Source organism: Limulus polyphemus, unplaced genomic scaffold (assembly GCF_000517525.1).
Source record: "Limulus polyphemus unplaced genomic scaffold, Limulus_polyphemus-2.1.2 Scaffold94, whole genome shotgun sequence".
Lineage (NCBI taxonomy): Eukaryota > Metazoa > Arthropoda > Merostomata > Xiphosura > Limulidae > Limulus > Limulus polyphemus.
Genome location: NW_013665704.1, coordinates 753,665 through 761,477, shown reverse-complemented (window position 1 = coordinate 761,477; position 7,813 = coordinate 753,665). Strand labels below are relative to the sequence as shown.

General features: G+C 33.1%; 1 protein-coding gene across 1 annotated transcript in view; it reads right to left on the bottom strand.

Moving 5' to 3' along the window:
* The window catches only part of LOC106469094 (protein Wnt-11-like), a 43,175-nt gene extending 36,436 nt beyond the window's left edge, over positions 1-6,739 (bottom strand). The window contains exon 1 of the mRNA XM_022398373.1: positions 6,594-6,739. The gene's annotated coding sequence lies outside the window, so the exon portion shown is untranslated. The remainder of the gene's footprint in view (positions 1-6,593) is intronic.
* Positions 6,740-7,813: the final 1,074 nt, after the last annotated feature.

Below are 7,813 nucleotides of genomic sequence, written 5' to 3'. Positions count from 1 at the left end.
TAAGCTTTGAATTTGGTTGATCCACTGTGTTACAGTGTTTCTAATTGCGTAAAAAATGAAATGTATGTAGAGTGATTTTTTGCACTTTTGTGAACCTTATATAATAATTTTACTTGTACTTTTTACCTTAAAATATTGTTATCATTTTATATTTTCGGTAAAGTGGTTTTACTTGAATTTACATTGTACATTCATGATAGCATCTGATATCTTATCATGTAATATACTTTATATATTGATATATTTTACTTTTTTCTATAAACTTTATCTAACATTTTGTCATATTAAAGATTTATGATAAACTTCATCTCATTTATTTTTATGTTTTGATGAAAAATTAGCATAAAAGATCACGAAGAAATCATGAAGAGTTTAAAAACTAAACCAAAACTCGAGCGCTTTCGAATACTTGACTACTCATCTTTTATACTGAATATTTCAAATAAAATTCACTTACTATATTGTTATGCTGATGATCTGAGATAAAAGTTTCTTAATGTTTCGTTATGATATAGATTTATGATATAAAGTTTACCTAAGATATTTTTATATTGAAAATTTGTGAAAAACGTTTACCTACTATTATATTGTTATGTTGAAGATTTGTGGTAAAGTTTACTTCATATATTAACTGATATGACATTTATTTGATATATTTTCATGTTAGAAATTTGTAAGAAGGTTTACCTAATATAAAGTTTTAGACTTTTAGTTAGTTTACTGTGATGAAATGAGTTGGAAAAATTGTTATACTTAACCTCACTATTTTCACTAACTTTTAAAAAATTGTTGAAATACCTTGTTTTAACCGTGTATTACCAGCACAACGACTAAAATAAGACAAACCTAAGTTCTTTATGATTTAATTCTATTTAAGTAACAACGCTTGAAGTAATCACGAAGCGTTATGAAGTCATGCAGTATTTTAAAACAGCGGAAAAAGAAAAGTAAACAGAAATCACATAGTGCAGTTGGGAAGGAATTTTACGTGGTTTCATTCGATGTCAGAATTCCCTCTAAAAACGTTAGGACAAAATGGGAAAAGTAAACAAAGTGATAGGTAATCTTAAAAGCACTATTTCTGGAACTTCTGCGTTGACCTTTACTTCCACTATTTATAATCAACGTTTTTTTTGTCTATTCAAGTTAAACTAATGTGCATAATTACAATAATCGAAACTCTTAGAAAATTACAGCAAGTGAAAAAAAATCAACGGTTTGTCTATAAGTTAGGCTAATGTGCGTAACTATAATAAGCGAAACTCTTAAAAAAAATTTACAGCAAGTGAAACAAAAATTAACGGTTTATATATTCAAGTTAGGCTAATGTGCATACAACGACAAGCGAAACTCTTAAAACTACAGAAAGTGAAAACAAATCAACAGTTTGTCTATTCAATTTAAGCTAATGTGCATAACAACGACAAGCGAAACCCTAAAAAATAGCTACAAGTAAGAAAAAACATATGTCTAGTGTTTAAGAACAAATTATCCTTGCACTAATGAAAAAGTAATTAGTAAATGATGAAGGTATATCAATAGAACATTGTGATACTATAAATTCACTTAAATTTTGAAAACCCTTTAATAATTTGAGCGTCTGACGTTCAGTTATTAAACACTATCGTTATAAATATATTTATGTAGTCACTAAAGCAATATATAATGTCTCATCAAATCAGCCAAATAGTATCTTCCCTAGCAACGTATTTAAATCAACTGAGGGTTAATCATGTTTTATAACAGCTTCGAAGTTGCTCTTGGAACTATACTTCTTCCATTGGTACTGTTCTTAATCTGATGGCTATGACTATGCACCGATGCTGCAATTTCATTTGTAGCAAGCTTTTAGAAATGACGATGAGATCAGTCTCAGACCACATATCTTTAAAGTTTTTAACAGACCACGTGGACGTCGGTTTTCGTGGCCACGTTTAAGCAGATCAAAGGCACGAAAGTCCATTGGAGCTGCATTGGGAACTTGACGGGTATGTGGTAGAACAACTATGTTATGATTCCTGTTTTGTTGTTTTTCTTATTACAACAACCGTTGATTTCGAGGTGTGGCTAGAAGCTTATGAGTTTTCATCAAGTTCAAGCCTTGTTTATTATCTTGTTAACATTATCAGGATATATATGTAAAAACTCTATCAAAAAGATTATTTTGGGTCGGGTGGTTCCTTTTCGTAACCAAAGCCTTCACTTAGTAGGTGAGGGCGTTTTTCAGTATTGGATTAGGATATGCTTTCAGAGTCTATTGCTGTTCTTAATTTTCTGATCTACAAATCTTCCGCCTCCATCAAAAACATTGGAATTTCGCTTTCTTGAAATGTTACCCTCTTTGACTGTATATCGTTTAATAAACTTGTTATATGAACGTCCTTCGTTCTTTAGAAATGGCTGTGAATTATTTCTCCAACCATAAGTCTACTAGTGGCGGCATTGCACTGTCGAATAGTTGGAAAGTCGCCGTAGATCAAAAAGATAAGCGCTACGCGTCTTGCGTATCAACCGTAGCGCAACGGCTTACATTTGTGGACACACGACACTAAATGCAGATATGCAAATAGTTCTTATAAAGTGTAATCTTACAAAAATGTTGCTTTGGGCAGAGATTTTAGCTAATGGTAGAGTGAGTCTTTCATGTTGCTGCAAGCATAGTACTTTCCATAAAGCATATGAACAGTCAACAGTGAGAACTTCCTTATATTAATCAATACCATGATTTAGCAGTTACGAAATAGTGACAAAGCTAAAGAACAATCTCTTTACGTGATTGCATAAAAACAATCAATACGTCACAGCCTTAAATCCTTACATCTACCTCCTTTTTTATTCATATGTACAGTTTGACTTCGTAGTCTCAAATCAGACTAACCTACATTCATTTTTTATCGATATGTGCATCCTTTGGTTAATTTTCGCACTTTATTTCTTTTGAAGAGAGGATATGCCAGAAACAACTATATTTTGGTATTATATCTGTAATAAAATGGTATAATTCCTACTGTTAGTTTTTACCTTTTTTTTACCGTATAACATTTCTGAATTAGCAAATAACCTTTGAACTGCGGCAAAAAGCCAGCAGCACCTGAGGCTAGATAACTCTTTCCCTGGGGATCAATGTGTAGTTTTTAATTAGGTTAAAAAAACACGTCAAACATATCTAACAAGGAAAGTTCAAAGACACTCTTTGTACACACGTACATAATAAAATGAATGTTCTTTTGTGTAAAAAAGGGCACTTTGTCGAAGCATCAGTTGTAAAACTGAGTTGTTGTTGTTTTCATCATAATAATGCCAATGGTATTCAATTGATCTTTTGGAAGCTATTTCTAAAGTGTTTCATTTTGAACAGCAAAACGACTTTGTGCAACAGCAACGTAATCTTTACCTAAGCCGCGTTTAAAAGTTTTACAGTTCAAAGATTTCCCGCCGTCATCTGAACGTAAAGAAAAACAAACGTAAGAAAATACGACCCGATACATTATATATATATAAGAATAAAAAACCCACCGGCACTTGTCTTCGTTGAGAATAATTTCTAGTCTACGATATCTTAAAAATGAAAACTTTTAACGAATTATCTATTGAGAATTTCTTGAAATTTTATAATAACCCAAACTAATTCCGAGACTATTTGATTTCTCTGCAAGGGTTGGATTGATGATTTTATTAATGGATGCGCTCAGAAACGTAAAAAAAAAAATACATTGGAAGAAAAACAGTGTCAACGATATGATAGTTCCGGATGTAATATATTAACAATTTTCTTTATATGTTATATGTATATATATATATGTGTGACTTCACTTCTCTTTCTGGTGAGCAGAGCACAGATAGCCCATTGTGCAGCTTTGTGCTTAACTACAAGCAAACAAACAATTATATATATATCACATTTTTGCTTGACCGTTTAACCACTGATATATGTATATAATGTCTGACATGACCTGATGGAAATAGCGCTCGACTCGCAATCTGCGGGTCGCGGGTTTGCATCCCCGTCACCGAACATGCTCGCCCTTTCAGCCATAGGGGCGTTACATGTGTCAGCCAATCCCACTATTCCAAACAAACCAAACCATGTATATGTTTACATATATATGTCTTATATAACGGAAGTAATAAATTTCAAAGAAAGCAAGAATTTCAAATAAAAATTATTATAAATGTTTCACAATATATCTAAAATTATAATGAATGTTTCACAATACATCTAAAGTTATAATAAATGTTTCACAATACATCTAAAATTATAATAAATGTTTCACAATACATCCAAAATTATAATAAATGTTTCACAATACATCTAAAATTATAATAAATGTTTCACAATACATCCAAAATTATAATAAATGTTTCAAAATACATCCAAAATTATAATAAATGTTTCACAATACATCCAAAATTATAATGAATGTTTCACAATACATCTAAAATTATAATAAATATTTCACAATACATCCAAAATTATAATAAATGTTTCACAATACATCCAAAATTATAATAAATGTTTCACAATACATCCATGAAATAATCCGTTCTGCATATAATGTGAATTTACGAGCGTGCAATATATCCAAAATGGGATTTTATACGCGGGAAAGCCCAAACAAATAAATTACCTTGGAAATTAAAAGAAGTAAAAGAAGATGTTATAACTTCGGTCGAATCTGCCTATTTATTGGTATATTTTGGTGTGGTAAAAATTGTATTTTGTGGCGTGAATAAATGTAAGTCACACATGATCAGGATTAATTTGTCACTAGATTAACCAGTCTGCCTAGACCGCTCTGCCCAAAATACTTTAGTGTGATCTACTCTAAAGTAAGAAAAAAAAAAAGATCGTTTTGCGTTAACATTTCCCCGCAAATAAGTACACATTGGTATGGTTAAAATCTAATTAGATATCGAATTCGTTTATCCGGTTTTAAAAAGACTAAAACACAAAAAAAAATCCTAACCTCTCTTAAAATTATGTGTACTCTGAAGTTTGATCTGATGAATATTTGAAACGCTGACCCCATACACTTATATGTCACGAGATAGAAAACGTATGAGTTATATGTTACCTTTGGTCAATACAAATTCCTTTCGCAAATAAAATTCGGTAAGTTTTAATTTTATGAGTAATTCACACCATAACTTTGCACACAGGTAGAAGTATTATCACAGGATCCCGTTCTAAAAACCTACTAGTGTTCGTGAAAAGTGTAAACTGATTGAACTTTGATTAACCAATGAAATCGCTTAACGTTTTGATACCGTCATATACGTAAGTAGGTACGTTCGAACAGGTACTTTTAAACACCTGTTACCATGCTCCAGATATAGTTCACGAAGCAAGATCCCAGTTTTCACAGCGCTGTCGTTTAAACACACACACAGAGCCTAAAACCAAAGAGGAAACCAGATCACTTTCCTGTTAGGAAACCGGAAACTATGTGACAAATCAGGGATGAAACTAAAACGAAAACGTGAAGAGACCCTCCATCTGATGATGTTTTTTTTTCTTTTTTTTTTTCATCAATGTGAATAAAAAGGAAAACATGTATCACGTGAAAAAACACGTGACGAAAATTCCCGTATGCTCGATTTAGGAGCAAACAGAGACATTGGATGTAATTTGTCTTACATAGTTTCATTAATTGTGTACTAGTACAAGTCATAAGACAAAGTAAATACACGTGAAGTGTCCATTTCTCAGTTTCTTATAATTGCGGTGTTAAATCAGGAAGTAGGATAAACCTTCTTACATTGCTTCGTTTATGTACTGAGGAGAAAACTAGTTCTGTGATAAAGGTTTCCACGATCTTGATAGTTTTAGGATAACAAAATGACTACGTATCATGAATCACATTTCGGATACTTCGCCAAAGAAAATTGAATTCGTAACCCAAAGACCCTGGTATCCTTTGCCTACATCACGTACGCTAAGTAAACTAAAACAAAATAAACGTGAATCAGCCATTTTTATTTCCTTCCTTCCCTTTATTTATATATATAGATATATACTTTATTTATTTTTTAACTCGCTTGTTCTGTTTTCCCAATTTATATGCACAAGCTAATGGTCCCGGTCAGTGCACGTCGCACGTGAGAACGTCGATTTTTTATTTTTATTTCTGAACTTACATAGCATACAACAACGCCACCTAGAGTTTCTCACAACTTCTAAGCTTTCAAGGTAATATCAAATCCAGGTGTCCTTAAATATTTCGAAACAAACGCTTACAGAAAGAAAGCACTTATATATTGAGACAGATATAACTTTTAGTTCTACAGTTTAAGAAAATCAGCGAACTACTACGTTATGAACGTATTACTTATATTACCATAAACAGTAATTAAACAATAGCTATTTATGTCTAGCACATGACTTGATACAGACGGAACCAACGCTCAGCATATTCTAGACACAGTCTGTAAGCTATAATTATATGTCATCTACTAGTTAGAAGCTTCAGGGCTACGTATACGTTCAGTTTTTTTGTTTGTCTTTTATTAGTATTATTATTTTCTATATCTCTATTATTAATAATAGAAATTCCAAATAATATCAAAAATTACTTAGATCGATTTTCACTCACCGTACAAATGACAAACGGTCTTAAACACCTTAGTTTTTGCTATGTATCATTGCCCCAATTTATCGCGGCAAATTCCCCAAGCAGACAACAAATACCAGCTCTCCCCTACGTGACACAAGTCACTGAATACTTACAGCCACTGGATAGCGGCCACGTGCGCCACGAAGACTGCCGTCACAACGAGTAGGCACAGGGAAACTCTCGTGTAGAATCGCATATTACTAATCCATCCAGGTGAGCCCACTTCTAGGCGCAGACACAGAGTTTACGGCGGTAGCTGCTGCTTGGAAGACGGTTCCTAGTCGACTTTAAGCAACGGCTGGTGTTCGGAGGATAAAAACGGAATGGTTCCCACGTCCGCTTAATCTATATACGAGCGCTGTCAGTATAAATTATGTTGATTTAATATTCGTTCACAAATAACACATTTCTCAGCGGTAATAACATTCTTAAAGCATCATTAAGTGATGCAACAATAGATATCATTCACTCTCAAGGAACTTAGTGAAAGCTCGCTAAATTCGACAATGTCCGCTAACAACAATGGCTAAAAGTGCGTCCGTTCGCAAGAACTTGAAAGTTAATTATCACATCCAAGGCCAGGTCTTGTTAAAGAATAAAGAAAGAAATCTGATGCAAAAATATTCAGATTTATACTAGTCAATCTCCACTATTAACAGGTTGTCAATTTCGACCTGTGACTTATGTTGAACAGATGTTGATAAAGACAGGTCATCCTGTTTCTTGCCAAAATCGGTTACATTAACTCCCCATTGTAAGGTCACCTAAATAAATACGATAACCTGTAAAATACCTGATTGGAAAACACAGTCACTTTTCAATGTCTTTATATGGCATATCACTTTTTGGTATTGTATTATGTTGAGAAACAACAAGATTCAGTAAGTAAAATGGATAGAAGACGTTACGAAAACGGTATTTTCTACGGAATGATCTCGTGCACGAATCGTAGGCGGGTTTTTCGTAGAACACGTCAATCTTATAGAGATTTGGAGAGAAAAAAAAGGGCCTACACATAAAGGTACTACGTGTCGCAGCAGGTTTTCCTAGGTGGCTGTAAAATCTGCGCTCTTTACCTCAACGTAATACAAAATCACTCCACTCAGTCTTCACTACAGTCTGCACAGATACACTCTCCGTACACGTTGGTTTCGAGGAGATTTGTGTTGCTTAGGCCTAATTTGTTGTCAGCATGAAAA